The following is a 14,949-nucleotide window of genomic DNA, read 5'->3' on the forward strand; positions in this document are numbered from 1 at the left end:
GGGCTGTAATTCCTGGGAGAGCAGAACGGGCTACCCCCTCAGAGATGCTGAGGTGAGGGAATGTTCCATTTTGTGGGTTGGCCCCAGAGTCCCTGAGAGGCGCCTAGGGGACTGACACACACTTGGGTTTATTCCCTTAACACCTGTAGAGCTTCTGTTCTGTGCAGGCTAGAGGCCGGCATCTCCAGAGTGAACGTGAAGACATTCCTACCCTCCAGGGGCTCACAGCTCAATAAGGATGACAGACAACAGAAGGGCAAGTTCAGTGTGTTAGGGGAGATGTGGGTACCTTGCCCAGCCTTTCAGGGGGGTAGGGGGAGCTCCGTGACAGACAGGTATCTATGGAAAATGGGTTTAAGGCAGGTAATAGGGTGAAGAAAACATTCCAGCTCGGAAGCAGCTCTCTTCCCAGAGGAATCAAGGCAAGTTTGGGGGGAACTAAAGCATTTGTTGGGGCCACTGCAGGTTGGAGCAGGGGTGGTATGTGGGAAAAGTGGACAGAGTGGCAGCAGCACCATGAAGGGCCTTTAGGGGATCGTGGTCTCCAAATCCTACAGTGTTGGCAAACATGGCAGAACCTGGTGACCTTTGGCACATCCTCCCATGCTGAAGTTAGTGGAGAAGCTATAGGGAGAGAGAACCCTTTATATACCTTTTTCAGGGTAAGTGGCACTTTGATAAGAACAGACAAGCTGCACACTCTCACCCTCCAAAGAAGAGGGTTATCAGGGTGGAGGTCTCTGTGGTTGGCTCTTAGAGCTCCCCTTTCCCCCTTTGCAGAACCTCTGGGGACACTGGGCCATGCAGGATTCTGGAGGCAAGAAGCCTACCCAGTGAGTCTAACAAGCAAAGACATCATCTACAACAGTCATGTGAATTTGTGGTCCACTCTGGTGACTCCAGGGAATGTCCACAGACAAGAGGCCGCTCAACCTACAAAAAGTTGACAAATTAATGAATGTTTTCTGTCTTCTTGTTGTTTTGAAGACTGCTCTCTGCCTGAATCATGCTCAACTGAGGTTCATCTGAAGAGCAGACACTCCCAGTGATTCATTAGCAGTGACTTAATGGATGAATGACAAAGAAATTACTCCAAACTGCTAAAACCTAGTCAAGCTAAGATCCCAAACATTTATTACAGCTTGTCTGTCCCCATGGTAACCTGGGCATGCATCTTGCTCCCCCCCCTCTCCCAACCTCTGGAGGGGCTTGTTTACTAGCTGACGACAGAGCCGCACAGAATATAAAACAGAAGATGCTGCCCACAGAATTCTGCTGGAAACAGAGAAGAATGACAATTTGGAAAACCTCTGTCACCATTTTCAGCTTTCCAATCGAGGTACTGGATGTGTTCATGGGAGGCTGAACAAAGGGGCCCAATGGCCATGTGTCTGAATAAGACAGGCAGTTGAGTGACACAGACAGCTGAACATGTATACCCTAGGAAGGGTTGGGGGGGGGGGACGGGAGTGGATGGGGACACAGACAGATAAGGACAGAGGAACAGACGATAAAAAGGTGCATCTTAACTCAGGAACCCGTCCTCAGAAGAGACATTTTCTTTTCCCTTCAAACAGAAGACCTAAGAACTCTTTTCTTTCTGTGTTATAACTAAAAGCATCCTCTCTCTTACAGTGTCTCTCTCTCTCTCTCTCTCTCTCTCTCTCTCTCTCTGTGTGTGTGTGTGTGTGTGTGTGTGTGTGTGTGTGTGTGTATGATGGAGGCTAAGTTGTATAAACTGGTAATGGGCAATTATTCAGCCATGTCCCTAAATGCTAACAACTGTTAAATACAGGTAGATGGGTATAGAGGAGTTTATTTTATCATTCCCTCAACTTTTGGGTATATATGAAAACTTTAATATTAAAAGGAAAGAAAAGAAAAAAGAAACATCCTACAAGCCAGCAAGTTAACATATAAGGCAAAAAATGTACATCTCGAAAGTCTACAGGAAGAGGACATTATCAACAAGTTGAATGTCCATCTACTCTACCCGGCTTGGGCTACCGAAACAAAATACTAGACAGTGGGTGACTTGGACAACAGACTGTTATTTCTCACAGTTCTGGAGGATGGATATCTGAGATCACGTTGCCACCATGGCCAATTTCTTGTGAGAGCTCTCTTGCTGGCTTGTAGATGGCCACCTTCTCACTATGTGAGAAGGCTTTTTCTCAGTGTATATACACAGCAAGCCAGTGAGCTCTGTGATGTCTCTTTTTATTCTGCATACCTTTTTTAAAAAAGACTTTATTTACTTTTTTACTTAAATCCACATTAGTTAAAATAGAGTGTAATAATGATTTCAGGAAAAGAATTTAGTGATTCATCACTTACATACAACACGCAGTGTTCATCTCAAGTGCCTTCCTTAATGCCCATCACCCATTTGGTCCATCCATCCACCCAACAACCCCCCAGGGGCCCTCACTTTTGTTCTCTGTATTCAAGAGTCTCTTATGGTTTGTCTTCCTGTTTTTTATCTTATTTTTGCTTCCCTTCCCGTATGTTCATCTGTTTTATTTCTTAAATTCCAAATATGAGTAAAATCATATGATATTTGTCTTTCTCTGACTGACTTATTTCACTTAGCATAATACACTCTAGTTCCATCCGTGTTGTTGCAAATGGCAAGATTTTTTTTCAAGTTTAAAACATGTATTTAAAATTTTTTTTAACGTTCATTTATTTTTGACAGAGAGAGAGACACAGAGCATGTGCGGGGGAGGGGCAGAGAGAGAGGGAGACACAGAATCTCCCACAGACGCCAGGCTCTGAGCTGTCAGCAAAGAGCCTGATGCGGGGCTGGAACTCACAGACTGCAAGATCATGACCTGAGCCGAAGTCGGACGCTCAACCTAGTGAGCCACCCAGGCACCCCTAAAACATGTATTTAAAATACAATTCATAAAATGCTTAATCTGCCGATTCTGGAGCCCTCGGTGCGGGGTGGGGTGAGGTAGGCAGCTGCCCACTAAACCAGCAGAGCAGGACTGCAGGGGTGTGGCCCTCCCTCCCATGCCCTTCTGATCAGACACCCAAGGGGCCCATGGGCACCCCTGGGATCACACAGCCAGAAAACAGGTCCCCAGAGGTTTCCAGAGTCTCTGCTTACCAGGGAGGCTGGGACAGCCCTGCCAGCTCATCCCTGAGCAAAGCATCCCCACATGGGGCAGAGCAGGGTACGGCTGGGCTGGACAGGGCAGGGTGGGCCACTGGGCTCTGGAAGGGGCTGACAGTAGCAGATAGGGTGTTGCCTCCTGCTTGCAGGTGGGGAGCACCCTGATTTCTTTTTTCACCACCATATCAAACTTATTATTCCAATGGCACTAATACAGCTGGGGGTGCTCACGGTGATGCTGCACAAAGTTTCCTGCCTTTTATCTTCTTTCCAAAGAGAAAAGGTCTACCCGCTTGTTCCTTCCCCCTTTCTGGGGGAAAATCCACCACGGACTATTTGCCCAAATAAACCTCTTAATGCCTTTTTTTTTTTTGACATTTGAGTTTCTGAAATGGGAAAAAAAAAAAAAAAAAAAAAAACTGTTGAGTGTCCCATCCCGCCTCCCCCACCCCCACCAGCTAAATAAGTCCCTGTTGCCAGGGCATTTCTGTTGCCTCTGATATCTTGAAATAAACATCAAAAGAAATGGCATCAAGTGTTCATGTTGAGTGATGGCACAGAGTGGGCCCCAGAACCCATCAGGTGGAACGTCACTGGGGACAGTCTTGAGGTGTCATGGAGAATGCGAGGGCTTGCTGTGGTCGATTGTCAGCCAAGTGCAAGGGCTGTGCTTAGTCCCACCCAGGGTAGTGGACTGCAGGGAGGGCAACCTACTATTTGTCCAGGAAGTTGTCCAGGGCTGGGATTCCTTCCTTCAGGCCCTTGCACTTGCGTGTTTCGGCCATCACCTGGCTGGGGTGGCTGGGGTTGTTGAAGAGATCCCCAGGCAGAGTCTGCCAGTGGTCAAAGACGCACTGGGAGAAGGCCTGGCCACCAGGGTTGGACCTCAGGTCAGCAGTGAAGCCGAAGGACTTGTTCACAGGCAGGTAGGCCTCCACGACAAACACGGGGGTGCCGGCTGGGACTCCTCAAAGACGTGACCATGCTTCCTGTTCAGGACACCATAGATGCCACTAGCCACTTGTTCTGGACACTGAATATCCACAAGGTAGATAGGCTCCATGAGACAGGACTGGGTGGTCAGCACACTGGCACAGAGACAGCGCCAGCCAGTGGGGATGATCTGGCCACCGCCGCGGTGGATGGCATCCGCATGCAAGGTCACATCAGGGACATCGAAGCACACACCCCACATGTTTTCCTTGCACAGGGCTTCCTCTTTGGTGGCCCACTGGAAGCCAGCTACCATACTGTCCTTGATCTCGTTGAGGCACTGCACACTCTTGGTGATGTCGGTGAGGACATTGGGGCTGGAGTCAGGCCCAAAGCATCAGATCTTGTGGGCTTCTGCCACATCCCACTCATACTTCTCGGCCAGATAGCGGACCTGCTGCTTGAGTTCTTGGTGGACGGACACTTCACCCTTGTTGATGTCCTTGGCCAGGCCATCGGGTTAGAGCCACACCTTCATGTACAGCCGGTTGTGCCTATTTTGGGACTTGGACATGCAGAGCACGCTCGAGTCCTCACTGACTGTATCCCGGTAAGACACCACAGGGTTGGATTTCTTGATGGGAATGCACGCATGGTCCTCATCCAGGTCCTTCAGACAGATATCCAGGTACAGGTCGCCAGCCCCTGCAATGATGTGCTCCCTTGACTCCTCAATGATGCCCTGCACTGTGGGGTCCAACTTGGCCAGGCATTCAGGCCCTCCACTAGCTTGGGAAGGTTGGCTGGATTCTTGGCCTCCATGGCGGTCCGGACAATGGGGCTAACACTGAACTTCATCACCCGCATGTTGTGGGCATGCTCGAAGTTGGTGATCGTGCCATTCTTCACCAGGAACTGGTCCATGCCCACCAGGCCCACAATGTTCCCGCAAGGCACATCTTCAACGGGCTCCACGTAATGGCCCATCTTTAGGATTGTTCTCTGGATGGGCTTCAGGTACAGGTCCTCCTTCTTCCCAGGTGTGTAGTTGGGCCCCATGATCCTGACCTTGAGACCAGTGGACACCAGCCCCAAGAATACGTGGCCGAAGGCATAGAACCAACCTTTGTCAGAGGTTGGCACCATCTTGGAAATGTACATCATAAGTGGGCCTTTGGGGTCACAGCTTTTAATGCCCATGGCTGAATCGTCATCCGGAGACCATATATACATACTTTTATACACACACACACACACACACACACACACACACACACACACACACACACACCATGAGATGTCTCTTCTTATATACTATCTTACAGGAATAGGGCCCTACCCTGAGGACCTCATTTAACCTTGGTTACCTCTTTAGAGCCCAATCTCCAATACAAGACACTGAGAGTTAAGAGTTCAACATATAAAACATTCAGTCCATAACACCATCTATAAGGAAACTGTTACCTTAATTACAAGACATCCATTCATGAAATCTTGTCCAGCTGTTATAAAAGAGGAAGTAGATCAGTGTTTACTAACACAGGTAGATATTTATAACAAATTAAGTAAGGAAGCAAGTTAAAATATTTGCAATGGCAAAGTAACTTCCAAACACCAGACAACTAATAAACAGCAAAACTAGTACTCAAACTAGGTCTGCTTCTCAAGGAAGGACCTTTCCCTTTGCTATCCTGCTGACCTTGAGAAGTCCTTCTGCCCACAAAGTCCTAGCCTCCACCCACTTACACACTAGAACCTTCCATTTCTCTACTATCCTCTCCCTCCTGGGACTATCCCTGCAAAGACCTGTGAATGAATTCAGACACCCTATGCCCTCAGGCCAACACCATAGCTGATGTCTGTATACACTGGTCTAGAAACCTCACCTGCAAAAAGTAACCTTCTCCTGCTTCTTAGAGAATCTTGCCTGCAGCGGGGGAAACAATGAAGTCATGACTATTGTCCAGAGCAAGAGCAAGTGTCCAGCCCTAAGAGAATTTGGAATTTGCTTCTGAGGTATAAGAGAACACCCTGGGCCTGGCTGGAACTACACAGACAGTGACTGGAAAGAGCTGTGCCTTTCAGCTCATGGGCAAAACAAGACATTATGAGCAACCACTGCTAAGTCCTACTTGTCTAATATACAAGTCCTGATCATTAAAAAAGAATGTATTAAGGGAAGTCTACAGCAGCAGTGGAAATATGCTCCATAAAATCACAAGCCACAAAAGTATATTAACCAGGCCAGGCAATCCCGCTTTCTCAAAGATATCATCCCATACCTACCTCAGTTTCCCAGTTGTTCTGGGATGGTAAACAAAGGGACCCTCACTCCACGTTTCTGCCAAGAAACTCATTTCCTTGTAAAAGTGGGATAGGGAGAGAGGAGGACAAAAAAAAAGGGAGGGGGGTAGTATTAACTATGTGGCAAGAAAAGGAAAGAGGGAGCATTTTATTACATAATGCATCATCCAGTTGAGGGGCTGACAGTGGCGACAATGACACTTACCAACTATATATAGAATAATGTACTATTTTTCTAATTAACCAATGAGGAAACTGACACAGAGATGGTAAGTAACTAACTTGTCTGTGGTCACGTAGTTGGTAAATCTGGACTTCAATCTAGAGTACTCTCACATCAAAGCTGATGCTCAGAGCCACCAGGCCACTCATGAGCAGCTTATGATGAGGAGAAAGGTGACAAATACAGTGCCAAGAAGCAGCATGTTGAACATCCCTGTCCACCGCCCCCAAGAATCATGTCGCCCAAAGGATTCACAAGAAGAAATTAATACTGTGAAGAAAATATTGTACTATTCAGAAATCAAAGCCAGATTGTTGGACATTTGAGTAAGCGTATATTACTTTTATAATGAATATGAAGGTCAAAGTTTCTTTTCAAGGTGATGCTCATGCCCAGTCAACTTAACTTTCTCTCCGACTTAAAAAACAACATGGACCCAGTGAGGCTTGTGGTTCCTTCTCTCACGGATTCTGTGAAGCCTATCTATGGTCCACATCACTGACCAGGAGGTACATGAGGTCTGGTGGCAACATGGGATCAGATGGAGCAGCACAAACAGTAGGACCTGACAATGGCCTTTGTTCTCAATAGGGGGACAAGAGACCATCCAAAGAGAAGTCTTAACCTTCCCATCCATCAAAATGGCCAGAATTCATTAAAGTGTTGTAACAGTAAAGGTACTCGAGTTCTACTTCATGGTAATTGGGAGGAATTATTCCTAAGACACTTATGAACAAAGGCAACAGAATTACTGAAGATACATAAGACCAGTTCTATAACTTAGGAAAATAAGAGGACACAAAAAGCACAATAAAAATCAAACACCTCCATGAAAAAGGCAGAGTTAAAAGAGGGGTATAGCTCAGCAAGTCTATGTTTTATACCTGTACGTCACTTTAATACAATTAAAATTCCTGTAAAACATGTAGCTTTTCATAAAGAATGAACTCCTTTGTGCTGATGAGCACGACTCTGTCACTATTCAGCAGTCCTAGTAGTTGACCATGTAAAAATGGGGAAATACAGAAACTCCATGAATTTCCAATAAATAATTAAACCAGTGTGTCTAGAAGAAGAGAACCCACAGGTTTGGATCAGAGAGGTGAAGGTGTACAAGAGGCACAATTGTGCCATGTCCTGCCTTTGTGGTCCAGATGGGTCACTCACTCTTCAGGATTCAAATGCAGACAAAGAGATCTACTTCACTCGGATATTGTGAGTACCTGAAGACACAACGCATGGAAGTTGCCCAGCACGGAGCCTGGCACATAGGGTGTGTTCAGTAATCATCTTCATCACTCTTTTAGCTTGCTCTTCAAATACAGAAAGTGGATATATGCAAAAGGCAAGGAACCCTAGACATTTTAGAGATTCAAGATACCAGAACAGTTAAAACATGGGCAGAAGACATGAATAGACATTTCTCCAAAAAAGACATCCAAATGGCCAACAGACATATGAAAAGATGCTCAAAATAACTCATCATCAGGCAAATGCAAATCAAAACCACAATGAGGTATCATCTTACAGCCATGAGAATGGCTAAAATCAAAAACACAAGAAACAGTAAGTGTTGGTGAGGATGTGAGAAAAAAGAACCCTCTTGCACTATTGCTGGGAAGGCAAACTGGTACAGTCATTGTGGAAAACAGTAAGAAGTTTCCTTAAAAAATTAAAAATAGAACTACTCTATGACCCAGTGAACATACTACTAGGTATTTACACCCAAAATACAAAAACACTAATTCAAAGGGATACCTGCTTTCCTAGTTGATAGTAGCATTACTTATGAAATCCAAACTATGGAAGCAGCCCAAGTGTCCTATTAAAATTCTATTAAATTTAAATTCTATTAATTTTATAGGTGAATGGATAAAGATGTATATACACACACACACACACAGGAATATTATTCATCTGTAAAAAAGAATGAAACCTTGCCATTTGCAACAATGTGGATAAAGCTAGAGAGTATAATGCTAAGTGAAATAAGTCAGTCAGAGAAAGACAAATACCATATGATCTCACTCACATGTGGAATTTAAGAAACAAAACAAATGAGCAAAATAAAAAAGAGAGAGAGGCAAACGAAGAAACATTCTCTTAGCTGTAGAGAACAAACTGATAGTTAACAGAAGGGAGGGGGGAAGGGCAAGGTAACATGAGTGATGTGAATTAAACAGTATACTTACCATGATGCAAAGTAAATCAAATCAAATCAAATTAAAACAAAGATCTCGGAGCTACAGTGCTATTCATCCCTTTCCATTTCAAATGTTAGACTCATTTGTACAAGAAGCAACTTTAACATTTCTCTTTGAACATAAAGCTCAGGGTCTACTTTATCCAGAAAGCTTTCACTGATTAACCAGATCTACACCACTGCTGAAACCACCATACGACAACTAAGGAGTTCACATATCTCTAGTAGAGCTGTGTTCTGCCTTGTCTCATCTTGGAGATTATAAAGTCTGGGAATGAAGAATAAAAACCTTTTTTTCCCCTCTAAATTATGTGCACTAAGAACAAACAACAAAGCCTTGTCAACAAACTTACACAGTCATAGTCACAGTCTTTATTTTGTTTTGTTTGTTTTGAGAGAAGGTACTGTGGGCTTTGAAAAGTCTCTATTACAGAGTCATAGACTATGAGTCTTAATATCCTAAGGCCTACATTCAGGCACCATTGATAAAATGCCAGGGGAGAAAAATAATGATTAAGGAGTATCTGACAAATACTGTTGATCCAAGCAGACAATGGCTTGCGTCAGGGAGGTTGTCAACATGAGGTGTGCTAGGTATAAATGGGCAGGCAGGGTTCAGCAAGGCAGGCTTCATGTACAAGGTTAGTGCCTTCTGATCCTTAGCCAGAGGCTGTCCATTTGACTGCTTCCACCCTGTCTTATAAAGCTTGGCAGGGAAAGATGTTAACTGAAAACAGAAAAATAAAGTCTGCAGGGAAACCCTGCCCCAAATTGGAGACAATTTGTTCAAATGACCTCTACGAGCCTCAGATGAAGTGGTTACTTCCGTAATGTGGCATCCTCAGAAGCAGAACTTAAGTCCAGAGCTCTGGTGATGGATCATGGTGCTCATTCACTGCCACCTCCCTTGACAAGCCCAGAAATCAGTGGAAGAAGGCAAAATAGTCCCACACCACATGTATCTACCAAATCTCTTTTTCCTGTTTTACAAATCTAACCTAGGTTTTCCATTTCAGACTATAATGGGCCAAGGAGAATGCAAATCTACAGTTAATCTCCCTGCAGCATCTATTTTATGAGGTGGTAAGTAATTTAAAACTGTTAAAATATTAAGGCCATCACTGGTCTACTACAGAATACAAAATTCATATACATTTGTATAAAGAGACTCCAAAGATGTATGTGCTGGCAGTAGTTTCTGTCCCCTGAACCTCAAGAAAGATGTATGTTGTAGCTTGCCCTTAGAGGCTCTTTGATAGAAAAGTTTCAGAAGTGTTGAAAGTGTTTACCAAGTTTAAAGGGTCTTAAGAATGAAGTGGAGAGCTCTCCAGGGTACTGATATCCAAGATGGAAAATCAATAGCAGTAAAAGTCCGTAGAAAGAACTTTCATAAGCAAATCGCTCATTCTTGCAGGACCCGTTGAAGCTAGTTATTCAAAACTGCATCCCACACCCCCTGGAACAGACTTCCCATACCATCTGTTCCCAGGGAGCTCAGTCCCACTGGTGAGAGGCCCTAGGGCTTTTCAGAGAAGTGACCCTGCATAATCCAAAGCTTTTTTGAGACCTTTAATGTGCTAACCGCTGGGTGAGGTTTACAAATGAGTTACAAAGTATTTGTGGCTCCCTAGGTATGACTATCAAAATTAAAGCTTTTATTACTTTCATTCCTCCCACTGTTAATTTTTTAGAAACACTTGGCTCCAGATTTATAAATGGGTAAGTGGAGACTATGTATTTCCAAGTCCTTTCTTTCTGCAATTAGGGCAGACTCATTTCTGAGTCCTTGGGATGGTTCCCAAGGCTATTAAATTCTATTCCTTAACTGATAACATTGAAGCAGTCATGACAAAGTTAGTGCTGATGGGATCAGGGATTTCTTTGGGCACCATCTAAGCTATTAGAAAGCACTTCAAACTGAGAGAAGAGCGGTTGCATCTCCCACTGAAGGATTCAGTAAATCTGTATCATTTAAGTCTTGTTTACTCTTGTTGCTTTGTTTTTTGGGGGGGTCCCACCTTATTCAATCATTGCTAAAATACTTTTCCGTGTGCATCCATCAGGTAATCAATTGACAGTCCCAACCTTGTCCACAACGGTCTCTTTCCTGCGTGTCTCTTCACCAATGTGCCCCTCAATGGCTGATCACCTCCCTTCCATTACTCTAAAATAAAGCCTGTGGTGCTAATATAAAATATAAATCAGGTCTTAACTGCACATGGAAGACAAATGCAACAATAAATAATGAGAAAGCACCCATGAGGTTTCCTAAGACAAACATGGAATAAACACAAGGAGTAAAATCTCTCATTTTCATTCTTTAGCAATAAATACTGAGTACCCAGCAGGTAAAACAGAGCAGGGAGATAATCATCTTTGGATACTGTAATGGCTGCAATGCTTCTTTTACTAAGAAGTGAAAATGATGTTCTCATTTTTGTTAAATTTATGGATTCTACACTTTATATTTTTTTAAAAAAGAATTTTATGTATTTATTTTATTTATTTATTTTAATGTTTATTTATTTTGAGGAGGGAGGAGCAGAGAGGATCCCAAGCCATGGAGCTCCATCTCATGAACCATGAGATCATGACCTGAGCTCAAATCAAGAGTCAGATGCTTAGCTGACTGAGCCACCCAGGCGCCCCTAACAAAGATTTTAGCTCTCAGTCAACTCAATTAAAAAAATAAGCAGAGGACCTGCACAGACATTTTTCTGAAGACGACATACAGATGGCCAAGAGGCACATGAAAAGAGGCTCAGAGAAATGCAAATCAAAACCACAATGAGTTATGAGCTTATACCTGTCATAATAGATAATATCAAAACAAATGAAAAATAAGTGTTGGCAAGGCTGTGGAGAAAAGGAAACCCTCATGTACTGTCAATGGGAATGTAAACTGGTGCAGCCACTATGAAAAACAGTATGGAGGTTCCTCAAAAAATTCAAAATGGAATTACTACATGATCCAGCATTTCTACTTCTGGGTAATTATCCAAGGAAAATAAAACCAATAATTTTAAAAGATACATGTAACCCTAAGTTAACTGCAGTATTTCTAATAGCCAAAATTTGGAAACAACTTGAGTAGTGACATATGGATTAAAGGATAAAGAAGAGACAGTGTGTGTACACACACATGCGCGCGCGCGCACACACACACACACACACACACACACACACACACACACACGGTGGAATATTACTCAGCCATAAAAAGGAATTAAATCTTGCCATTTGCGTCAACAATACTGTCTGGATAGACCCAGACAGTATTACACTATGTGAAATAATTCAGAGAACGACAAACACTGTATGATTTTACTCATAGGTGAAATATGGCCTCAAACCTCCCTTCTAGAATTTGGCTCATTCTCAGACTGTATTCTCCTTATCCTCCAAGGTTTACCATGCCTTCAGCTACACTGGACAATACACAAATTCTCCAACTCTTTGCTTGCTTTCAAGCCTCTAGAGTCTAGACTGCAGTGTCCAATACAGAGAACCATTCAATTCTTAGAGGTGTCTCATGACACCAATATTATCTCCACTTGACAAATAAAGGGGAAAAATTAAACTAGCCAAAGATCATGCAACTAGTACGTGACAAACATGAGTTATGACTCTAAGTATGTTGTAATCAAGTAGAAGTTTCAGGAGACCACAGAGAGTGGCTGTCCTCACTACTGCATGCCCCCCTCACCTAAGCAGCATCTGGAATATCATAGGGCTCAGTAACAGAGTAACTATCTTGCTCTGTGAGGCTAGGAACAAAGTCCAGCTCACCATTTCTTCTTCTTTTTTTTTTAATGTTTATTTATTTGTTTGGTGGGGGAGAGAGAGAGAGAGAGGGAGGGAGGGAGAAGAAGATGAGGAAGAAGAGAGATAGAGAATGGAGGATGGAAAGAGAGAGTAAAAGAGAGAGAGAGAATCCCAAGCACACAGAGGCAAATGCGGGGCTCGATCCTTTGAACTGTGAGACCATGACCTGAGCAGAAATCAAGAGTTGGACGTTTCAACACTTGAGTCACCCAGCCACCCTAGGCTCATCATTTCTGAACCCCAAGTTCTCTGGCATGTGTCTGCTATAAGGGACATGCTTAGTTAATGCTGAATAAACTGTCTTTGACAAGAGTATCTGGATGAATCTTGTAAGCTGGAATTTCTGGGTCACAAAGATTCATAGCTCAAAGAGTCCCTGGAGCATCTGCCTTCAGACCAACATGTTCATATTTAACATAGGGAAGACTGTAACCCATCAGTTCAGCAAACTTTCATGAAACTACATTTACATGCCAAGTACTATTATAAGCTCTGGGCATTCAGAGATGGGTAAGACCCAAGTCCTTGCCCTTAAGGAACTGACATTCTAGTACAAGTATAACAAGGGAAGGGAAGGGAAGGGAAGGGAAGGACAAGGGCAATGGATAGGGGAAGAGGAAGGGAAGGAAAGGCAAGAGGAAATGAAAGAAGGGATGTGAGGAACAAACAATAGGTAGTAATAAGAGCTAAGTAAATATTTTAAAAGAGTGAGCAGTAGCAAGCTCCTGAAGGCCACATTGGATTAGGTAGTCAGGGAAGACCTCTCAGAGGAGGTGACATTAAGCCATGGTCTGACAAGAAGGAGCCAGACTTTAGAAGATCAGGTGAGGAATAATGCAGAAAAGGGACTGCAAAGGCTCCAAGGCAGGAGAAGATCCTGGAATGTTAGATAAAGATACAGATCCTGAGAGATCACATGACTTTTCTAAGAACACACCAGTTGGACAGAACCAGGACTTAACTTTAGAAAGCCAAGCCTCAGCCATGCATCCTCAGAGCAGTGAGCACAGAGATGTCTGAGACAGGTTAAGGTTTAAATGAGTTCCACCGGCAATCACCTGTTGGCCTCGCTCTGGACCTGGACTCACCCTTGTGACCACGGCCTTGCCAGAACAGGCCCAGCACTCTGCTTCAACACAGGGGTCTTGACAAGTCATTGCTCCAGCAGCCAAAACTAAAGATGAATAGGCCAGAGAGAACCGACATCTCAGACTTACTGGATACCATCTTTTGCTCACATAGGCAAATCCCCAGTATGCGTATATGAGTTATATGGTAAGGTTAAATGAGCATGAATTTTGCACCACAGCCAGTTCCAGTTGCTCATCGGAGCTTAGCTCCTTGGGTGCTGTGTGACCTCAGGCAAGTTATGCAGCCTCTCTGAGCCATAAAGGAGAGTAGTAGCATCCCTCTTACACGATGGTTGGCAAGTGTGAACGAGGCAATATGTCAAATGCTGAACACTGACACTGGCAAGTCCTCAATCAATGTTAGTTTCAACTCTTTCCCCCATGATTTTCCTTAAACATTCCTTTCAGATCCACCAGTCCAAACTGAACTTTTTTTTGCTTCTCCAGATTTCTGTCCCAGGTCACCTTTATACCAAAATACAGCCTGGAAACCATCTTGCTTCCCATGTCTACTTCCCCGGAGACTCCAGGGAGCCACATCTATTGCCAGGTCGGCCCTGCCCTCCACTGTAGCCCCTCCAGGGAGTCTGCTGTACGCAGCCTCCGTGGCCACCCCCCAGTATGCTCCACTCCACCCCCAATCCACTCAGGGAGGTTGAGCTGAAACCTGATACCTGGTATCTTATAAATGTACACAACAGGGTGCAAGGAGAAGAAAAAAAAATGGAATACAGGAGGTTCCTTTTTCTGCCAATACCCCATCCCTATGCAAATGTGTAACAGAGATTGTTGACCCCACATCACCCCACTGGCTGGGACTAGAGCAGCCATCAAGCCTTTTGTGATTCTGAAACAGCTAATGAGGGGCTGTGTTTCTGTGTAATCCAAACAGTATCCATTTCATGCCCAATCGTTTTTTAAACGGGCAACAAATCTGCCTGATGTGTTCCTTTCTCTGACCAACAGAAACCCTGTCTGGTCTCTTTGTTGGCCTGTCCAATCAACAAGGGCAAGTGGCCCTAGATGCCGATTCAAAGCCACAGGCACAAAGGCAGACCCGTGGGGCGTCTCCCTCCCTCAAGAAAACTCCGCCTCATTGGAAGCCATGACCAGACCCAGGATGGTGAACAAAGACTGATGAAGCGGCCAATTTTTAACCCATTTCTAAGTTGCCAGTTGACAACATTTCCGACGAAGTTCACTCCTGTTT

General features: G+C 44.2%; 1 protein-coding gene and 1 pseudogene across 2 annotated transcripts in view; both read right to left on the bottom strand.

The window, feature by feature from the left end:
• The window catches only part of SPOCK1 (SPARC (osteonectin), cwcv and kazal like domains proteoglycan 1), a 516,437-nt gene that overhangs the window by 163,131 nt on the left and 338,357 nt on the right, over positions 1-14,949 (bottom strand). The gene's annotated exons all lie outside the window — the stretch shown is intronic.
• Positions 3,284-5,287, bottom strand: LOC123580068 (annotated as a pseudogene).

This window comes from Leopardus geoffroyi, chromosome A1, assembly GCF_018350155.1.
Source record: "Leopardus geoffroyi isolate Oge1 chromosome A1, O.geoffroyi_Oge1_pat1.0, whole genome shotgun sequence".
In the NCBI taxonomy this organism is placed as follows: Eukaryota; Metazoa; Chordata; class Mammalia; order Carnivora; family Felidae; genus Leopardus; species Leopardus geoffroyi.